Genomic DNA, 22,140 nt, shown 5'->3' on the forward strand with positions numbered 1-22,140 from the left:
GTTGTCTGCTTTTTTGTAAGGGCGTTGTGGCTTACTGAGGCCTTTTTCTGAGAATGCCAGTTTGTCAGCATAGTGTTGCCCTGTAAAGTTGCTGTCTGAGTGAACTATCCTTTTAAGCCAGGAGTCACCAAACTTGTTCCTGGAGGGCCGGTGTCCTGCAGATTTTAGCTCCAACCCTAATCAAAAACACCTGAACAAGCTAATCAAGGTTTTACAAGGTATACATGAAATACTCAGGCAGGTATGTTGAGGCAAGTTGGAGCTCAACTCAGCAGGGACATTGGCCCTCCAGGACCGAGATTGGTGACCCCTGCTTTAAGCTATAGCATTTAGTTTTAATTTGCATTTAGTAATAATATTGCAATACAAAATGCTATTACAGTTGTAACAATTTAAATTATAGGCAATAACAACCGATAACATGTCTCAACTAACATGTCTACAATTACAATTAAAACTTGCTTTATCGAATTTTACATTTTAACTGCAAATTCCTAAAGACAATTATTTAACATGAAGTTAGCCGACCAAAACCATCGTTAGCCAACTAAGGTCGCAAGTACCGTAGTTATAAGCATAGTTTGTTGATTTGCCGTTTCCCAAATCCATTGCTCCACCGAACATTCGCAAACTACGTCGCAAACTTAAGCACTCACAACTACAACTCTGGAGCTGTAGAAACATAGTTCCTGGCTGTGTTCTATTCCCAGTTATCCCCCTATGCCATATTCATTTAGAACATTCTAACATTCAAAGTTTAAATTCAAATAAAAAAACATTAAGATCATCTCCCTTAAGTGTAATTTGCTTTCAAATTATTTTTGCAGTTCAGTTTTAGCAATCGTCATGTTTACAATTGTGCTCCCTTAGCAGTGCACTTTGAAAACATTGATGTCATTTTGAACACAGCCTCAAGCTAAAGCTATAGGTGACCTATTAATTACAGTTTTTTTTCCATTTGTTTACACACAATTACTTGTACTACAGACACAATGACTACTACATGTAACTGATGCACCAACCCCCTGAACCAATTCTGCTAAACTACAAGCACATTTCCTGCTTTACGCTCAAATTGCAGGTTCAAACACACTTTTTTCAAAACACTACACACAATTCTTTGCATTTTGAACAATTTTCATGCAGAAATCTTTTGTTTTCACAAGGAACACACTGTCATTCACAATTGTAAAGTCAGTTGTCCTATTTTGCATACTAACTGATCATATAGGTAAACACCTTTCACAAAGAATTGCAATTTAAAAATCAGAGCTCATCTGGTTCATAACTGGTTTACTGCCCACCCATGTTTTTTAGTTGTTTATCTCCCCCTCCATATTCTCCATTCCTCAAACCTATTGAGGATTTTTTTTCTGCCTGGAGATGTAAAGTGTATGACCGAAATCCACACACACCTATACCCCTTCTCCAAGCTCTAGCAGTAAGATCACAGGTAGGGAAGGTATTACTGTAAATGGTGTCTAGCTCTTAAAAGAGCTCCTCATCAACTCGGCTAGCTTAGTGGGTAGAGCATGAGACTCTTCATCTCAAGTTCGAAGGTTTGAGTCCCATGTTGGGCTTTTCTGTTACCTTTCTGTCTCTCTCTCAGCAAACTTTGATTAGGTTCATATAACAGACCTTTTGAGACAAAGTTCAGCGTTTCTACCACTGTAGGTGACCTTTTACTTAGTCTCTATGGCGCAATCGGTTAGCGTGTTCGGCTGTTTTCTGAAAGGTTGGTGGTTTGGTTCAAGCCCACCCAGGGACGAATTAGGCATTTTGCTGCCTTGCAACTGCTAACACGTGCACTGGGCATAGATCCTGGGCCACATTCTGTCCAGCATTACAAGATGAAGCTGAGATGATACAAGATGAGGATTTAGCAGAACTTTGTCACAGTTAGGGAAGGTATTGATGTAAACGGTAACTAGTTCTTGAAAAAGTTTCTTACCAGCCTGGCTAGCTCAGTCGGTAGAGCATGAGACTCTTAATATCAGGGTCATGTGTTCGAGCTCCATGTTGGGTGCTTCTGTTACCTTTCTGTCTCTCTAAGCAAACTTACATTAGGTTCATATGACAGACCTTTTGAGACAAACTTCAGTGTTTCTACCACTATAGGTGACCTTTCACTAAGTCTCTTTGGCTCAATTGGTTAGCACGTTTGCCTGCTATCTGAAAGGTTGGTGGTTGATTGTTGCTCGGAGGTTTTCCCCCGGGACACCATCAACAGGTTCTACGTCACAATCACTGAGTTCAGATTTTCGAACTCGAGGGATTCGCGCAAAATGATCAATTTGCGTCATTCGCGCCGCACCATTCGCGCGCATCATGCCGCAGGATGTCTATACGCGCGTTTGCATTGACTAAACATGTAAATCACTCACAACTTGGAACGCACGTCAAGCGACATTCTGTCCAGCGTTACAGGATGAAATCAGGATTTAGCAGAACATTCTCCAGGGTAGGGAAGGTATTGATGTAAACGGTGTCTAGCTCTTGAATAAGCTCCTCACCAGCCCAGCTAGCTCAGTCTGTAGAGCATGAGACTCTTAATCTCAGGGTTTTGGGTTTGAGCTTATTCAAGAGGAGCAGGGTCCAGGGTACCGGTCAGGTTTGAGACATAATCATCCAGACTCTAAGGCCGTACTCACACCTCACACTAGGTACAGTTGCCTCAAACCAGGCCAAAGCATGCTTGTCCCCCCTCCCGTCTCCCCCGACGGCCCGCGCTCACACCACAAACGGGCTTCGGCACACTTACGTCATCACTGCTGGCCTGTTCAGTGAGAAGCGCGCTCTCACTCACAAGCACAGTGGAGATTTCTCTAGTTATATCGTTTAAATCGTTTGATATGCAGTCAAATATTTCGCCAAACAGTCCTTAGGGATGCATTGATACGCAGTCAGATATTTTGCCGAACAGATCCGCCACTTCTGGCGCTCATAAACAATCATAAACCCCTCGTGCTGCAGGTATGAGGAGGTCTGCTGAAGGCGCGCAGCTGTCGTGAAGTGAGGAGTTTGCGTCTTCAATAAACGACGGCAGTTTGCGTTCACTGAACAGTAAGAATGATTAATAAATCCATATGAAACAGTCCCTTAAAAGTCACGTCTCGCTTTCAGTTTCGGGCTTTGGCTCAAGTGAACCATGTTCAGGCACACCTCTTCCAACTGGGCCAGGGCCGGCCAAGTGAACCGTGCTTGAGCCCGATTCAGCGCACTTTCACTTCTCAAACGATCCGGGAAACGGACCTGGGCACGGTACGGTACGGATGGCATAGTGTAAGTAGGCCCTAAAAGACCCCTTCCATCTTGTCAGCATTTTCTGCATCATGACACGCTGATTTTTGTTGACTATTGGTTTTTTTCTTCTCCGATTTTTGTTATTGGGCAAATGTCTCTTACAATATATTTTTGTGGCGCTGTTACTTAGCTGGTCAAAGTGCCTGTCTTGTAAACAGGAGATCCTGGGTTCAACTCCCAGCAGCGCCTTAGTGCTTGTTTTATAGAGCTTAACGAAATGAATTATGAAATTGTATAGCTTTGAGGCGTAATGGATAGTGCAACAAATAGAGTTGAACAACCTCTTAGGTTGCCATTTAAAGACTTGCTGTCTTTTTTTTGATCTCTTTGTGCAGAAACATCTTGCCCTCTTTTTTGCGCTGTGGCTTAGTTGGTCAAAGCGCCTGTCTAGTAAACAGGAGATCCTGGGTTCAAATCCCAGCAGTGCCTAATGTACAGGTTCCAGGACTGCTTATTCTTAAGGACGATGGCTTTATATAGCAAAGTGTGGTAATGCCTAACCAACTGGACTTTAATATATCAAGTCCAGACATTTACACATGCAGCGCTACCATTGTTAGGTTTACTTTTCCTTTTTTTTTCGATTAAACAATTAGCCCATGTTAACATCATTTGGCACTGTGGCTTAGTTGGTCAAAGCGCCTGTCTAGTAAACAGGAGATCCTGGGTTTGAATCCCAGCAGTGCCTAATGTACAGGTTCCAGGACTGCTTATTCTTAAGAGTGACGAGTGTTTACGCAGCGGGATGTTTAGCAGTCGGTTTCTTAACAAAACTCAAATCCTTAAGAATGCTGCTCGTTCAAGAGGGCTTTGGACGATGGCTTTATATAGCAAAGTGTGGTAATGCCTAACCAACTGGACTTTAATATATCAAGTCCAGACATTTACACATGCAGCGCTACCGTTGTGCCTTGTCCACAGTTGGCCATTCTTTCATGGGCCAAAGAGTACCAAAAAGTGCTTTCTGTGCAACAGTGCTTGAGGCAGGAGAGCATTCAAGCTCTGTGGTGCAATGGATAGCGCATTGGACTTCTAGGCTGTGAGCTGAGGCTGGGGATTTAATCGGGCTGGGCCAATTGCCTAGGAGGTTAAGCAGTGAGGTCGAAATCATGTTGCGTTTCCACTCTCGCGCTAGTAGCTCGCAGCACGTCACGCAAACCCCGCCCCCATAACGTCCCCCGAATCTAACGTCACACAACCCGCCCACTTCAGTAGGCAGATAAAGCACACCATCACATTCTCACGAAACCATTCAAATGAAGACAACTGAAACAAACAAATGACATGTTACTGTACAACATTACATTGTATTTTGTTATGTAGCGGATGCACCCCGCTACGCACATAAGTTTAAGGATGACCGCTATAAAAAGTGGTCACCCGGAGTCCCCGTTCCTGTTCCCCCAAGCACACACACACAGGCCAAGTTGTCAGAAGGGGTATCAGATTTATTAAACAAAAAGATCAAAATCAGAATCAGGGAACAAAAAGGCCAAAACAAGAAACAAAACAAGGTACGTTACCTAATATTAAACCTCTTACCTATACCAAAAATAAAATTCCATAAATAAAGCATACAATTCTAACCTCCATAACTAACCACAAAACAGGAGAAAACTGGACAAAAGAAAAAGGGCCTTCCCGTTGATCATTCAGCACTAAGGTAAATATTAGCCACAGCTAACACATGATACCGTCCTAGTACCGTATTTAACAGAGTATCTCACCAGATGACTTTGAAACAGGGTTGGAGAAAGGCATTACACAATCAGCCACCGCTAATGCAGGTTACCGTCCTATTACCGTATTTAACAGAGTATCTCGCCGGATTACTTTGAACAAAAGGTTTCAGACAGATCACTGCCGCACAGAGAACTCAGAGCGAGCTGCTCAGACACACACAAAAGCGAGGGGAAACAGGAAGAGAACTCGATGAGGAGCGTCAACGGCGTGCCTTTATAGCTGGCGCCGCCCCTCTCACAGCTGCACCTGATCTCCGCTCATGTGGAGAGAGAGAGAGAGAGAAAGAGATAGATAATGGAGGAAACACACAGGAACAATACACACTTGCATTGTCAAAATTAATGTTACTCAATATGTAACAATGTCTATACGCACATGCCTGTGTGTTCTTATTTATCATATTCATTTACTCACCAAACGACTGAATTTGAAACTAATTTTCATGTGAAGCAACACGCCCCTTCAGCTACTCCAGAATGCAGCAGCATGAGTGGTCTTTAATGAATTGAAAAGAGCACATGTCACTCCGCTACTCACCCGTTTGCACTGGCTGCCAGTTGCTGCTCGCATCAAATTTAAAGCTCTGATGTTTGCCTACAAAGCGACCTCTGGCTTTGCTCCCTCTTATCTGCTCTTACTTCTGCAGATTTATATGCCCTCCAGAAACTTTCGTTCTGTGAATAAACGTCACCTTTTGGTTCCATCCCAAGGAGGGAAGTAATCACTTTCCCGAACTCTCGCATTCAATCTGCCCAGTTGGTGGAATGAACTCCCTAACTGCATCAGAATGGCAGAGTCACTTGTTAGTCGTTCAAGAAACAGAGTCACTTGTTAGTCGTTCAAGAAACAGAGTCACTTGTTAGTCGTTCAAGAAACGACTAACAACTCAACTATTTAGTGTCCACTTCACTTCCTAATCTGCAATTGCCTCTAGCTATACCACTAACTGTACTCAAAAAAAAAAAAATCTTACATTACTAATGCTTTCCTTTTTAGACTTTACACACCTGAAACTTGCCTACAGCACTTATTCATTGTTGCTCTTATAGTTGTGTAAATTGCTTCCTTGTCCTCATTTGTAAGTTGCTTTGGATAAAAGCGTCTGCTAAATGACTAAATGTAAATGTAAAACAGCGAGCTGTGTACACGCCCCCAAAATGACACATTATAACACATCATAATAAAAATCTGAATTGTTTTTTGAACTGAACCTAAACTGGCACACTCAGAAGAACCACAATAATAGTGTTAAATCATAAAAAAAATGGGTAAACTATGTTACTTTTAAACAATGTGTTAACTTTACTATTTATTCTATAATCATCAAGATTGATAAAAAAAGTTCAACACATTCACACAGCAGTGAACGTGTGCACACACACACTCACACACAGCAGTGAACATGTACACACACACACACACACACACACACACACACACACACAGTTAGAACAGTAGGCCTACATACTGTATCTACCTTGGAAGAAGCGATGTGGTTCTTTAAAGTGTTGTTTTACATATGGAACCTGATTAAATTTTACTATAGTTTCTTTGTAAAAACAGCTGTCCATAATTCCTGAAAATAGAAAAAAAAAAGATATAAATAAAGAAACTGCAAAGAAACGATTAAATCATATTGAAGAAATTTGAACTAATTTTCTAACACAACTAGCGGTCCAGGTCCCTGGCGGGATATGGCTCCCCAGGCATGAATTTTTTTGGATGCTTTGCTTTCGGTTTTACAACATTATTAATAGGGTCTGTACTATTACTAAATTTGTAGGACATGTAAGCTCGTATAAAGCAAATATCCTAAATAAAGAGATGCATGAATGAATGTTAATTGAATCTTTTCATTATGGCATTGTTCAAAATGGCTTACCTGGCTTTTCCATAGGTCCACCTGAGTTGTTTTAATGGTTTTCTAATATTGCAGACTGAAGCTCACTCTGAACCTTTTTAGCAGATCGCTCATTGTCCTTGTTAAGTTTTTCGTCAATCGTTTTAAGTGCAGCACTATACAACAAACACATACAAAAATTTTATTAATAACTTTTTGACATCAGTGTTGCTGAAATACTTGATTTGACAAGATGATAATACACAATACCTGTTCATTTTCCTTGCAGTTGTTTTTCTAGGAAGGCCTACAGGTCTTTGATGTCTATAGTGTCGTCTTATAGTGGTGTTGTAGACGTGCACACCCGACTGCAACAGGAAAGCCCTGATGTCAGCAAGAGAGTGCTTTGATGTGTTGATGCATCAGTTTTTTTTCATTGCAATAATTGGTTGAAATGATCTGTAATTAAATCTATAAATGAAACACAAAACGGTTATGATAGCTAAGTGATTCTGAGTCGATTTGTTAATGTGCTGCAATATGCAGTAAGGTTGTTAACTGTGCCCGATGAACTGTGAAGTTTGCGGCCATCCATTAACATGATCATCAACGTAAATGGATGAATAAAACTAGCGCACGCATTGCACTGGCAAAAATAATCATCATGATTATGAATGTGTTGCTTAAATGTTTGTATAAACGCATATGATGCTAAAAGCTTAGTTTGGTATTGTGAGAATGAAGATATCTGCAACTTTGTAGTCAGTTTTTTGTAGTTAAAGTTTGCTTAACCAAAGATTGATCTAATCCACCTGTGACCCACCCAGTAAATATGCAGACAAGTTTTTGATTAGCTGACCGGAGCATTAACAGCACCCAGTGATATAACTGAGGAATCAAGTGGGATAAACGTGATAGAGGGATTAAATGGTAAAGTACGGGGAAATCTCGACAAAAACGCAGGGTTAAGTTGCCTAAAGAAATTTTCCGGTAATAGGTCAGTAAAAAAATATATTTTACAACGTCCTCTTTTTGATAGACGTCGTCAAACATTCTGCCCAAATGCTCAGGAGAAACCTAATCATATTAACATTTCCCTAGACTATATGACACTTGATAGGTAATTTCCCTTTATTTAAGAGAATAATTTAAGGATGTTGCATATTATTCGGTTATCAAGGAAATTGTTAAGTGTTGCAGGACATAAGTGCAAGTAATAAAATATAGACTAGGCTATAGCTTATATTTTATTCATTCATTCATTTTCTTATCAGCTTAGTCCCTTTATTAATCCGGGGTCACCACAGCGGAATGAACCGCCAACTTATCCAGCAAGTTTTTACACAGCGGATGCCCTTCCAACCGCAACCCATCTTTGGGAAATAGCCTATATCTCCTTGCGCTCAACAGCTATAATAAAGCTTTACATTTATTATTTTTTTTATTTAACCACACCAGACAAAAACATAAACACTTGTTTGCGCGGGACTGGATGACAGAAAAGAAGGTAGGTTTCTGATGGTTTTACTCTCTGTTTGCGTAATTTCTAAATGCTCTGTTTGCGTGATTTGATTAATGTCATCTTATCCAAATGCTTCATATTTAATATTTCAAAACTCTTTTGTTGTGTATTGTTTTTTGTACATATAATTTAGCTATGCCCCATATGGTCCAAAACCAGACAGGTAGACAAATCTAAGCTTGTTTTTAATAACACAAATATAAATATGCATATAATAAACAATACTGCTGCTAATAATAACATTATAAAAAAAAGAAGAATTTCACAACCTGTATGAGCCCATAAGGCCGCAAGTGCCACAGACCCTGTAGAACTTTTCTTAGCTGATCTTCACCGTGACCTATTTAGTTATTAATAACAGCTCATCTTTTTACAGAAAGAGGACCAGGAACTCAAAAAGGGTAATTATTATACCATTCTTTCTTTCCGTTATCTCCTTCATGATTATTTGTACTGTGTTTTCCTACATTTCATGTTTTAACATCATTTTAACTTACTTAAGAAAACAGTGGAGAAGAGGGTGAAGAAGCGCATGGTCTCCAAAATAGCGGTAATTTAATAATATAATAATATATATGTATAATAAAAAAATGATTTTCTGAAATCAACTCGACTGGCCCGATTCCAAATTCAAGTTGGTAAACCAATTTACTGTTCCACCAAACATTATTATACACCATAGTAGCATGTAGGCTATAAAAAGGCAACATATCAACTCATGAGCACGATGATTGACATATAATATTTGTAAATAAGTGGTTGGTAAAACCTCTTCTTGGTTCACCGCAAATCTTGCCTTAAAAGGAAAGTGCATACTTTAGCCTTACCCTGAGTTTGTTTACACTCTGCCTGTATTAACATACATGCTGTATTTTAATATGGCTAATTTGGATGAACTGGCTCTAACTTTTGACAGCTTTTTCTTCTTTTTACGCGGTTATGGGCGAATTATATTTCACACGCAAGGTGACTAAAATTTAAATTCAAATACCAAAGATACTGAGCCATTACTACAAGTAAAAAACCAAACAAAAAACAAAACAACAATTATACTTTAAAGGAGAACATTGACGTTTCGAAAAAAAAATTAACTGAACTACAACTAAATTATTAAAAATAAATTTGCGGGACTTCATTTATGTCCTGCGGCAAAATTATTTTTTTTATACTTTTAGTGATCTGCTTGAGGTAGGTCAATTTATTTTTATGCTTAATCAACAACAGAATCATAAGTAAAAATGTAAATGAAGATATAAATGAAAAAGCTTATTAAATGACTGTCCTAGTCCTATCAAAATAGCAAACAACATCTTTTTATATTTAGGCTAAAAGACTGCTTTATTTATTTATTTAGGCCTACTTATTTGTTCTGAATGTTTGTGCTTATATTTGAGTTGTCTTTTATTTCTTCAATTCTACTTTCCAAAATAAATCCTCATTGCACTTAACAAGTTTACAATGATAATAAAGCGTGTTAACAAATGTTTAATGATAGAATTATAATGCTTTGTTTTATCGTTTCATCTTTAGTTATAAGAACAGTAGCATATTTACAGCTGCTGTATAGGCTATTTCTGTCTGTTAGCATCCCTTTGTGCCCCTTGGCGGCATATTCACAGACTGCGGTCATACATTAAAAACTCGTGCTTGTCCATTTAAAGCGGCGGCGGTATATGCCACGGCGGTAATAGCCACATTGAACTCTCAACTACTGTAAATCATTCTAACATGTACAATACAGACAAAAAAGCAGTGGCAATGGTTTGGTTATTAGATTTGTTTATGGATCTTGAAAAACCCACCAGCTTTATATGTAAGCACAGAGTACCCTTTTAGTCATAACAGGAAATATGGATGACAATAAAGGAAGTTAATGACACACAAACACATCTCAAGAAGGTTTTCACAGCTACTGTGTTTTATCCAACAACCATTGCTCCCAAGTTGAAGTGAGACCTTCAAAAGCGACCCAGGTGGGACTTGAACCCACAATCCCCAGCTCCGGAGGCTGATGCCTTATCCATTAGGCCACTGGGCCACGTCACCAATAGTACAAACATTCTTGGCTCATCGGTCCTGGGGTATGGTTCTAGCGTATAGTGCGACTGGTCTTGAGAGTTTCAAATTCCAGTCAAAACCACTCTCATTAACTTGAAATCACAACCTTTCTGCAGCTATTTTCTTGTTTGCATTTCATCATCATCCACCTAACATGAGACCGTTAGTTAAGAGCCATGGGGTACTTGAAGTCAAGATCTCCATTACTAGAGCTTAGCGGAACCTTTTTGGTTTGTAACGTGACAGTGAGATTCAAGCAAGAATGGATGAATCTTAATTGAAGTGTGCAGCAAGTCTGAGAATTCGAAGCTAACCATTGTCCTCAGATCATCACACCTAAGCTTTGAGTAGACAAGCCAGGATTTTTTCACACAACTTAAATGTAACCCAACAAACAACCCAAACAGGACTTGATTCCACAATTCCCTGCTTCAAAGGGTGATGCCTTATCCATTAGGCCACTACTAGCATTTGCTATAATTGTTATATGACTCAGGAAGTTCTTGTAACTCAGAAAACAGCACTTTAGGATTCCTATTGCTTCCAGACGATCTGGTGTGTACACCCAATGACAAAACAGCTTCTCTGAAGAGTTTTCCATTATCATGTCTTTTTGACCTAAAGGTATGAACCTAGCTTTTTGAAGGACACACTGGATTGTGCTGCTCAGTCAACTTAAAAGCAACTGAATCAAAGACAACCCAGGTGGGACTTGAACCCACAATCCCCAGCTTCGAAGGCTGGTGCCTTATCCATTAGGCCACTGGGCCGTTTTTTACTGCCTGTGAACAGTAATATGCATCCAGGGAGTTACTGACGCACGCAACAAAAACAACATGAACAAAAAGTAGATTGGACCGGTTTCACAGAATTTATTTTTTGGCACTGCAAGGCATTTCCTCAGGGCTCGTTGGTCTAGGGTTATGATTCTCGCTTACGATGCGAGAGGTCTGGGATTCAAATTCTGGAAGAGCCCTACATCTGTCACAAAAAAACTGTGGTGCGTTGGTGTTTCTATGTTACTTGTAGCACATTTTGCTGTGACTTTAGTTAATGAACATTTAGTGGATTTCTGATCTGAATTAGTCTAACCTGTACAATTATACAGACAAAAAGCAGTGGCAATGATTCGGTTGTTAGATTTGTTTATGGATCTTGAACAACGCACTAGCTTAAACGTAAGCACCATTTTTATGTTTGTCTCTACTCTGTAGGCACCATGCAGGATTCAAAAAGACCATTCGCGTTAGGTATTTCGTTACCCTTTTAGTCATAACAGGTAATATGGATGACAATGAAGGAAGTTAATGACATGCAAACACATCTCAAGAAGGTTTTCACAGCTACTGTGTTTCATCCACCAATCACTGATCCCAAGTTGAAGAGAGATTTTCAAGAACAACCCAGGTGGGACTTGAACCCACAATCCCCAGGCTGATGCCTTATCCATTAGGCCACTGGGCCACATCACTAATCTACTATCAAGGATCTCTTGTATGCCTTCAACAAGATGCCACCGCATGGAAAACTGCACTTTAGGATCTCGATGCCAGTTTGCATCCCGTCAAATAAGAACTAATGGACAAACATTTTCTTTCTGCAATCATTCATATTCCTGTCTCATTGGTCCTGGGGTATGGTTCTAGCGTATAGTGTGACTGGTCTTGAGAGTTTCAAATTCCAGTCAAGGCCACTCTCATTAACTTGAAATCACAACCTTTCTGCAGCTATTTTCTTGTTTGCATTTCATCATCATCCACCTAACATGAGTTTGTTAGTTGAGAGCCACGGGGTACTTGAAGTCAAGATCTCCATGACTAGAGCTTAGCAGAACCTTTGAGGTTTGTAACGTGACAGTGAGACTCAAGCAAGATTGGATGAATCTTAATTGAAGTGTGCAGCAAGTCTGAGAATTCGAAGCTAACCATTGTCCTCAGATCATCACGTCTAAGATTTGAGTACACAAGCCAGGATTTTTTCGCACAACTTAAATGTAACCCATAAAAACACAACCCGAACAGGACTTGAATCCACAATCCCCAGCTTCGAAGGGTGGTGTCTTATCCATTAGGCCACTGGGCCAATACTAGCATTTGTTATATCTGTTGTATGACTCATGAAGTTCTTGTAACTCAGAAAGCAGCACGTTAGGATCCCTATTGCTTTCAGACGATCTGGTGTGTACACCTAATGACCAAACAGCTTCTCTGAAGAGTTTTCCTTTGTCATGTTTTTTTGACCTAAGGGTATGAACCTAGCTTTTTGAAGGTCACACTGGATTGCGCTGCACAGATACCTAAAAGGAACTGCATCAAAGACAACCCAGGTGGGACTTGAACCCACAATCTACTTCTAATCTAAATTAGTCGAACATGTACTATTATACCGACAAAATAGTTTGCTACCCTCAGGCAGATGGTTCTGCCGCATCCGGTCACGTACCAGCTGGCTGAAGGAAAGTTTCTTCCCTCAGACTATCAGGCTGATGAACACTTAACACACCACACACAGACTCTACCATACCCTCACTGCACACCATCAATATGTAGCATGCACTGCACTTTAAAAAATCCATACTTGAAACAATACTGCCTACAACTATGTGGACATCTATTCATTGTACACATCGCTGTCAATTTCACATTGTCGTTGTATTTGCACTGTCTGTATTTTGCACTGTCATTTCATTTGCACTGTCTGTATTTTGTACTGTCGTTGTATTTGCACTGTATTACTCTGTATTTTGTGCTGTCTGGAGCCAGCACCTAAGCTTTTCACTCATCATAGCACACATGTTGCTGATGATGTGACAATAAAAGTTAGTTGATTTGAAAAAAAGGAGCGGCAATGATTCAGTTGTTAGATTTGTTTATGGACCATTGTAATACGGATGACAACAAAGGAAGTTAATGACACGCAAACACATCTCTAGAAGGTTTTCACAGCTACTGTGTTTCATCCAACAAACATTGCTCCCAACTTGAAGTGAGACCTTTAAAGACAACCCAGATGAGACTTGAACCAACAACGCCCAACTCCAGAGGCTGATGCCCTATCCTTTAGGCCACTGGGCCATGTTCCCAAGTTTTTGTCATGGAGCTCTTGTATGCCCTCAACAAGATGCCAACGCATGGAAAACTGCACTTTGGGATCTCGATGCCAGTTTGCATTCCATCAAATAAGATGGTTTGCAACTAATGGACAAACATTTTCTTTGTGTAATCATCCACATTCGTGTCTCATTGGTCCTGGGGTATAGTGTGAGACTGGTCTTGAGTTTCAAATTCCAGACATAGCCACTCTCGTTAACATGAAATCACAACCTGTCTGCAGCTATTTTCTTGTTTGCATTTCATCATCATCCATCTAACATAAGACCATTATTTGAAAGCCACAGGGTACTTGAAGTCAAGATCTCCATTACCAGAGTGTAACGTGATTGGATAATTCAAGCAAGATTGGATGAATCTTAATTGAAGTGTGCAGCAAGTCTGAGAATTTGAAGCAAACTATTGACCTTAGATCATCACGCATAAGCTTTGAGGAGACATGTCAGCATTTTTTCCATACAATTTATATGTAACCCAACAAACACAACCCAAATGGGACTTAAACCCACAATCCCCAGCTTTGAAGGCTGATTCCTTATCCATTAGGCCACTGGGCCAATACTAGCATTTGCCATATCTGTTGTATGGCTCAGGAAGTTCTTATAACTCAGAAAACAGCACTTTAGAATTCCTATACCATATTGCATTCAGACGATCTGGTGTGTACACCTAATGACAAAACAGATTCTCTAAAGAGTTTTCCATTGTCATGTCTTTTTGACCTAAGGGTATGAACCTAGCTTTTTGAAGGTCACACTGGATTGTGCTGCATAGCCAACTTCCATCTCTTTGAAGGAATTCAATTAGAATTTTGATCATATTTTGGAACCATTCCTATAGGATTGTTTTATAGTACAATACATAAAAATCCTTTTGGATAATTTCTACAGTATTTCAATGAGATCCAATTTATATCTTAATTAAGATATGCTTTTTTTTATAAGATATGCTATTTTTATACAATAGTTTTGAATGTATTATGCTGTTTGCTAAAGCTCACCTTTATGTACTTGAGTGTACAGTATTAGTGCACAAATTTCCAAAGAAACATGTCTATACCAAAAACATATACAATGTCGCTAGACCAAACTGTGGGCTGGCCCACTCGAAACAGAAGTTCACTTTGGGCCCATAGCAAGTCCACACAAAGTGGAGTGTATATAGCCACAATGGGCGAAGTATAGGTATACTATCTGAGTCAGAAGTATGTCCTGTGAGCATGCTCTGTGGGCATTTAGTAATTAACAAAATAGTTAGGTCCCACTAATACTAAGTTGAGTCCAGGCACAAAATGTGCCTATAAGGTCCCAGTAAAGCACTTTTATACAGGGCCATTGAGGCTTTAACACAAAACAAAACTAGTTCACTTCTACTATGTAGCAAAATAGCACAATATCACTTCAACTGCATAATTACATATTTTGAAAGCATAAACTAAAATCAGTAATAAATGAAACATCTAAAAATATAAAGACAACATGGACTATTTTCCAAAGGTTTGGGACAAAACTGCTTTAGTTTATAAAAATCCAGATATAAAAGTAACCTTGTAAATAATTATTCCTTTTTAATATGTTAACCTTTCAATTTGAATATGTTAAAATATAATTTATTCCAATGATGTTAAAGCTGCATTTGAGGCATTTGTGTCCTACATAAAATAATTTGAGACAAAACAACAAAACATATAAAAATATACTTAGTTAAAAGAAAAACAAAGTAAGATTTTCATGTGTGTATTTGTAACTTAAAGGGTCACGAAACACCAAAACACATTTTTGAGCTGTTGACAGTCATATATGTGTCCCACACTGCTAAAAACACTATTAGGACACAAATATTTCACTAAAAAGTGTAAATTGGTTGTTTTTGCGTTATTTCAAGCAAATTTGTACTTCCGGTTTGAAACTAATTTTTGAAGCTGCGTCTTAACCATGAGATAATAGTGTGTATTCCAGCGTGCAGACTAGACGTCTGTGCCAGAGTGTGTCTTATTACGTCTTACAGTAGTAATGGTGAAATGAAGCTTTCTGAACCAGTGAAGCGCTCGACTCAATTGTATCGGAAAAAGGTTCGTTACTCGAAGCTTTCTAAATCAGAGCTCGATGAGGACCTCTTCTGGTGAAAGTGTGGGAAAGCACTGTGTTGCCATAATGTCAAATGTTCACAACTGAACAACTCATTCATGTAGTAATACAACAGCAATATAAACAAATTACTCAATTACTGTAGTTTTTACACAAGATATATTACATTACACAACTAATGATTGTAGTAAAATCCAAGATATTCACAAAGTTTATCATAACACAATTAATCACGCTCCAAGCAGGAACGAACCAGCGAATCCTGGTTGAAAGGCGAGTGCTCCAGGAGGACGCTATGTGAACAATGCTTTAGGGTTGCTTTCACCAGATTGTCTCTGTTAAACACAATACTATGATATGCGGTGGTTTTCTTTAAAGATAGTCATAAAAAAAATACGCTAATACACTTTAGTATTGTTTAAAACCTTTTTCTAAAAAATACTATTGTAGTTTAGTTTAATTACTGGTGTGTGGGACTGGTGCAGTGCTTTGAAACAAATGTATGTAATAGACGCCAATTCTCTCGCTATACACTTTACTATGAGGGTGTTTAAACCTTTGAATCAAAATTTGAAGCAGTCACGTGGGTAAAGGCGAAAATGAAGCTTCGGACGTCACTGATCACGTGATGATGGCAAAACGAATCAAGCTCCGGTACACTGCTTCACTGCGAGATGTATCGTTTGTTTGATACATGCTCCGAAGCCTCGGCGCACAACGTCACATCACTATCTTACAGTGCGGCTCGAAGGACATCTTTTGCATTCAGAGCTGCTTTCGTGAAGAGATCATCGGCAACACTGCTCAAAGTTTACCATAGAGGTGAAAAGGAAGCTCCCTGACCAGGAATTGAACCCGGGCCACAGCGGTAAGAGCATTAAGTCCTAACCACAAGACCACCAGGGAAGGCCTGGCTAAAGGTTGCCCTCTAGCCTAGCTGTGGGCCTCCACCCAGGTGTGCTGCAGCTGCTCTGACAAAAATAACTCTAATGTTTGCAACCTCCTCCTAGAGAAGAGAAAGTCTCAGAGCCTGGTTCAAAGTTCTTCTACGGAGGGACTGTCACATGCTCTGTGTAAAAGCATCCTATCGACACCACAACTTGCCATGACAACAAAGCACAGCATGCGTTGAATGAACTCCATGTTTACCGGGCCATGTGCTCTTTCCAATCAGGATGCTACTGAGCACTACTGGCGCGGACTGGGCCAGTGGCGCAATGGATAACGCATCTGACTACGGATCAGAAGATTCTAGATTCGACTCCTGGCTGGCTCGTTCAAGATTTTTTTGCGTTGCTCTCAGTGCAGTGTGATCGCGGTTTGCCCCTGCCGGAGTTGTTCGGTTCTACTCTGGAGTGAATCGAGTTTCTGGGGCCGCCAGCACAGAGCCTGTGGGGTGCTCTCCTGGGTTCAAAGGATGCCCCAACTGCTCTCATGTCTTGGTCCCGTACATCTCTCAGGACTTCCAGAAGAAACCAGTACAGCCACTCTCCTGGGAAGACGGCAGTGACAGCTTGTAGACCAAAATGTTTGCTGTGAGGCTAAGGCGTTCTACTGCAGCACAGATACGCATTCGAAAAGCAGACAATATTCAAAAACAAAGTGCCAACCTAAAACAAGATTGCTGTCAAAATGACCACCTCAGACAAGTGTGAGCAATGTTTCAGTCTCTGTTATATGTCGGCAAATATGCCACACAGTGCAGATGCTCATACTACTGAAAAGGAAGTTACCTGACTGAGAAAGGTATAAATAGAAATCGGAGCCTGCTCCAAATGGCCTCCTGGTCAGCTCCAAGCGGGTGAGACTTGAGCTCGTACATGGCACAGAATACAACCTATCGCAGTTTATTAAAATCACACCTACCCCAGCCCTAGGCCCAACCTCACGGTAACCTGCTGTGTTTTATTCAATTTTACTCCTACCCCAACCCTATACACAACCTCAGAGTAAGCAGTTTATATATTTTTTTTTATTTTTATGAATGTCTACTACAACTACATAAATCGCAAACCCAGCCTACGTGCGGCATAAGTGCCTACCACTTAGAGGTCATCCAGGCAACTTGCAGTGTAATCTCCTCCACTTGTAGGTCTCTGAGCTGCAGCAACACATACGCGCTCTGACACACAGACACAAAAGAAACCATTGCTTTTAACCTCCTCTTGGAGAGGAGTGAGTCTCCGACCCTGGATCTCAGGTCTTCTATGGAGGGACTGTCAGGAATCCTGTAAGAGCATCCCATCCACACAACCTCTTGCCATAAAAACAAAGCAGAATGTGTGGTGAAGGAACTCCGGGTTGACAGAGCCTTGTCCTTGCTCCAAGCAATGTGCTAACAAGGTGCTGAACAGAGTGACGGTGGCACAAAGGTTAGCGCTTATGACTACGGATCAGAAGGTTCTCGGTTACGGAAACCAAGAAACTGTGTATGAGAGAGTGCGTAAGTGTATGAGTGGCACTTGTGCAAGCGGAGCAGGGACGTGCCAGCGATCAGAATGAACTGGAGTTTGTGCCAAGACTGGCTTTCCAAAGTGGCAGTTCCCATATGGTCTAGCGGTTAGGATTCCTGGTTTTCACCCAGGCGGCCCGGGTTTGACTCCCGGTATGGGAAGGCTTGAGTGCTTTTGCTTCTGTCCTTTTTGGCCAGCGGTCGGACTGCAGCTACCTTATAGGATGTGGTTGTGGAACTGCGCTGTAAGCCTTCGATAGCTCAGTTGGTAGAGTGGAGGACTGTAGGTAGGATGATGGCAATCCTTAGGTGGCTGGTTCGACTCCGGCTCGAAGGACATCTTTTGCGCTCAGAGCCGCTTTCTTGCCTTCGCCAAGTGAGTTCACCACTGCTCAAAGTTCAGCATGGAGGTGAAAAGGAAGTTCCCTGACCGGGAATCGAACCAGGGCCGCGGCGGTGAGAGCGCCGAATCCTAACCACTAGACCACCAGGGAAGGTCTGGCTGAAAGTTGCCGTCAAGTCTAGCTGTGGGCCTCCACCCAGGTGTGCTGCAGCTGCTCTGACAAAAATAACTCTAACGTTTGCAACCTCCTCCTGGGGAAGAGAAAGTCTCAGAGCCTGGATCACAGTTCTTCTTGGGAGGGACTGTCACATGCTCGGTGTAAGAGCATCCTATCGACACCACAACTTGCCATGACAACAAAGCACAGCATGCGTTGAAGGAACTCCATGTTCACCGAGCCGTGTCCTCTTTCCAATCAGCATGCTACTGAGCACTGCTGATGCGGACTGGGCCAGTGGCGCAATGGATAACGTGTCTGACTACGGATCAGAAGATTCTAGGTTTGACTCCTGGCTGGCTCGTTCAAGATTTTTTTGCATTGCTCTCAGTGCAGTGCGGTCGCGGTTTGCCCCTGCCGGAGTTGTTCGGTTCTACTCTGGAGTGAATCGAGTTTCTGGGGCCGCCAGCACAGAGCCTGTGGGGTGCTCTCCTGGGATCAAAGGATGCCCCAACTGCTCTCATGTCTTGGTCCCGTACATCTCTCAGGACTTCCAGAAGAAACCAGTACAGCCACTCTCCTGGGAAGACGGCAGTGACAGCTTGTAGACCAAAATGTTTGCTGTGAGGCTAAGGCGTTCTACTGCAGCACTGATACGCATTCGAAAAGCAGACAAAATTCAAAAACAAAGTGCCAGCCTAAAACAAGATTGCAGTCAAAATGACCATCTCAGACAAGTGTGAGCAATGTTTCAGTCTCTGTTATATGTCGGCAAATATGCCACACAGTGCAGACGCTCATACTACTGAAAAGGAAGTTACCTGACTGAGAAAGGTATAAATAGAAATCGGAGCCTGCTCCAAATGGCCTGGTCAGCTCCAAGCGGGTGAGACTTGAGCTCGTACATGGCACAGAATACAACCTATCGCAGTTTATTAAAATCACACCTACCCCAGCCCTAGGCCCAACCTCACGGTAACCTGCTGTGTTTTATTCAATTTTACTCCTACCCCAACCCTAAACACAACCTCAGAGTAAGCAGTTTATATATATTTTTTTATTTTTATGAATGTCTACTACAACTACATCAATCGCAAACCCAGCCTACGTGCGGCATAAGTGCCTACCACTTAGAGGTCATCCAGGCAACTTGCAGTGTAATCTCCTCCACTTGTAGGTCTCTGAGCTGCAGCAACACATACGCGCTCTGACACACAGACACAAAAGAAACCATTGCTTTTAACCTCCTCTTGGAGAGGAGAGAGTCTCCGACCCTGGATCTCAGGTCTTCTATGGAGGGACTGTCAGGAATCCAGTAAGAGCATCCCATCCACACAACCTCTTGCCATAAAAACAAAGCAGAATGTGTGGTGAAGGAACTCCGGGTTGACAGAGCCTTGTCCTTGCTCCAAGCAATGTGCTAACAAGGAGCTGAACAGAGTGACGGTGGCACAAAGGTTAGCGCTTATGACTACGGATCAGAAGGTTCTCGGTTACGGAAACCAAGAAACTGTGTATGATAGAGTGCGTAAGTGTATGAGTGGCACTTGTGCAAGCGGAGCAGGGACGTGCCAGCGATCAGAATGAACTGGAGTTTGTGCCAAGACTGGCTTTCCAAAGTGGCAGTTCCCTTATGGTCTAGCGGTTAGGATTCCTGGTTTTCACCCAGGCGGCCCGGGTTCGACTCCCGGTATGAGAAGGCTTGAGCGCTTTTGCTTCTGTCCTTTTTGGCCAGCGGTGAGAGCGCCGAATCCTAACCACTAAACCACCAGGGAAGGTCTGGCTGAAGGTTGCCCTCAAGTCTAGCTGTGGGCCTCCACCCAGGTGTGCTGCAGCTGCTCTGACAAAAATAACTCTAACCTTTGCAACCTCCTCCTGGGGAAGAAAAAGTCTCAGAGCCTGGATCACAGTTCTTCTTGGGAGGGACTGTCACATGCTCGGTGTAAGAGCATCCTATCGACACCACAACTTGCCATGACAACAAAGCACAGCATGCGTTGAAGGAACTCCATGTTCACCGAGCCGTGTCCTCTTTCCAATCAGCATGCTACTGAGCACTGCTGATGCGGACTGGGCCAGTGGCGCAATGGATAACGCGTCTGACTACGGATCAGAAGATTCTAGGTTCGACTCCTGGCTGGCTCGTTCAGGTTTTTTTTGCGTTGCTCTCAGTGCAGTGTGATCGCGGTTTGCCCCTGCCGGAGTTGTTCGGTTCTACTCTGGAGTGAATCGAGTTTCTGGGGCCGCCAGCACAGAGCCTGTGGGGTGCTCTCCTGGGTTCAAAGGCTGCCCCAACTGCTCTCATGTCTTGGTCCCATACTTCCCTCAGGACTTCCAGAAGAAACCAGTACAGCCACATTCCTGGGAAGACGGCAGTGACAGCTTGTAGACCAAAATGTTTGCAGTGAGGCTAAGGCGTTCTACTGCAGCACAGATACGCATTTGAAAAGCAGACAATATTCAAAAACAAAGTGCCAACCTAAAACAAGATTGCAGTCAAAATGACCACCTCAGACAAGTGTGAGCAATGTTTCAGTCTCTGTTATATGTCGGCAAATATGCCACACAGTGCAGACTGGGCCAGTGGCGCATACTGGCACCTGTAAGTCGTGGTTATTCTTGGCTACACCGGCCAATCACGTTCCGAGTTGGAACCAAGATTTTTTTAAATTCATGGTTACGCTGGCCAATCACGTCCTGAGCTGGAACCAAGATTCACCCTATTCTTGGTTACGGCAGCCAATCATGTTCCGAGTTACAATGAACGCTATGGCCAATCAGAGCCCTTATACCATTCAAGATTTGTACTGTAATAACAGATTTTGTTGCAGATTAATTCGGACAACAATTGCAAACTAAGTATTTTTATAACAAGTTGGTTTAAATGAATAACCATTACAGTAACATTAATTACTACAACACGATTATTATATGATTGTTATAGATGTTGTATAACGTTATTTGGTAAGATTAACTTAGCCGACCAAGCACTCTTTAAAGTTTTACTACAAACATTTTAATGCAGTTATTATACATTACAACACTTTATATTATTATTTACTACCATAGTTACAATAATGCCCGTGCATTATTCTAACACATCAATGAATCACTCACTTATAATAAATATAAGGCTCATTTCATCAGTCACTGATTATAAACAAATATTATAATAACGCTCACATATGACTACATCACTAATCATAAACTAATCTAATAAATCCATCACAAAACAAAAAAACAATATGGATCACGCATGAATGCATCACTAATAATAAACCAATAATAGAATAATGCTCACACATTAATTCATCACTAATAATAAAGCGATAATATAAGGGTCACACATTAATGCATCTTCAATAATAAACAAATAATATAATAATGCACACGCATTAATTCATCCCTTATTATAATCCAGTAACAAAGTTAACATTAATAATCTTCTTTAATTTTCTATTTCACAGACATAGATTAAATTTAGTAACAGACTAAAATATAAGTAACTTCAATTTAAAGAAATAG

At 41.2% G+C, this 22,140-nt stretch overlaps 1 protein-coding gene and 9 non-coding genes across 10 annotated transcripts in view; 8 read left to right on the top strand and 2 right to left on the bottom strand.

Moving 5' to 3' along the window:
- The window catches only part of LOC137491092 (uncharacterized), a 52,982-nt gene that overhangs the window by 20,900 nt on the left and 9,942 nt on the right, over positions 1-22,140 (top strand). The window lies entirely within an intron of this gene.
- On the top strand, positions 3,419-3,492 carry trnat-ugu (transfer RNA threonine (anticodon UGU)). Its single transcript has one exon. It is a non-coding gene; the product is annotated as a tRNA-Thr (tRNA).
- trnat-agu (transfer RNA threonine (anticodon AGU)) lies at positions 3,918-3,991 on the top strand. Its single transcript has one exon. It is a non-coding gene; the product is annotated as a tRNA-Thr (tRNA).
- Positions 10,374-10,446, bottom strand: trnar-ccg (transfer RNA arginine (anticodon CCG)). Its single transcript has one exon. It is a non-coding gene; the product is annotated as a tRNA-Arg (tRNA).
- Positions 11,164-11,236, bottom strand: trnar-ucg (transfer RNA arginine (anticodon UCG)). The gene has a single exon. It is a non-coding gene; the product is annotated as a tRNA-Arg (tRNA).
- Positions 18,206-18,277, top strand: trnae-uuc (transfer RNA glutamic acid (anticodon UUC)). The gene has a single exon. It is a non-coding gene; the product is annotated as a tRNA-Glu (tRNA).
- On the top strand, positions 18,366-18,452 carry trnay-gua (transfer RNA tyrosine (anticodon GUA)). The gene is given in 2 exon segments: positions 18,366-18,402; positions 18,417-18,452. It is a non-coding gene; the product is annotated as a tRNA-Tyr (tRNA).
- trnar-acg (transfer RNA arginine (anticodon ACG)) lies at positions 18,907-18,979 on the top strand. The gene has a single exon. It is a non-coding gene; the product is annotated as a tRNA-Arg (tRNA).
- Positions 20,243-20,314, top strand: trnae-uuc (transfer RNA glutamic acid (anticodon UUC)). The gene has a single exon. It is a non-coding gene; the product is annotated as a tRNA-Glu (tRNA).
- On the top strand, positions 20,688-20,760 carry trnar-acg (transfer RNA arginine (anticodon ACG)). The gene has a single exon. It is a non-coding gene; the product is annotated as a tRNA-Arg (tRNA).

The sequence above is a fragment of the Danio rerio genome, chromosome 4 (genome assembly GCF_052040795.2).
Source record: "Danio rerio strain M-AB ecotype USA chromosome 4, GRCz13ab, whole genome shotgun sequence".
Taxonomy (NCBI): domain Eukaryota; kingdom Metazoa; phylum Chordata; class Actinopteri; order Cypriniformes; family Danionidae; genus Danio; species Danio rerio.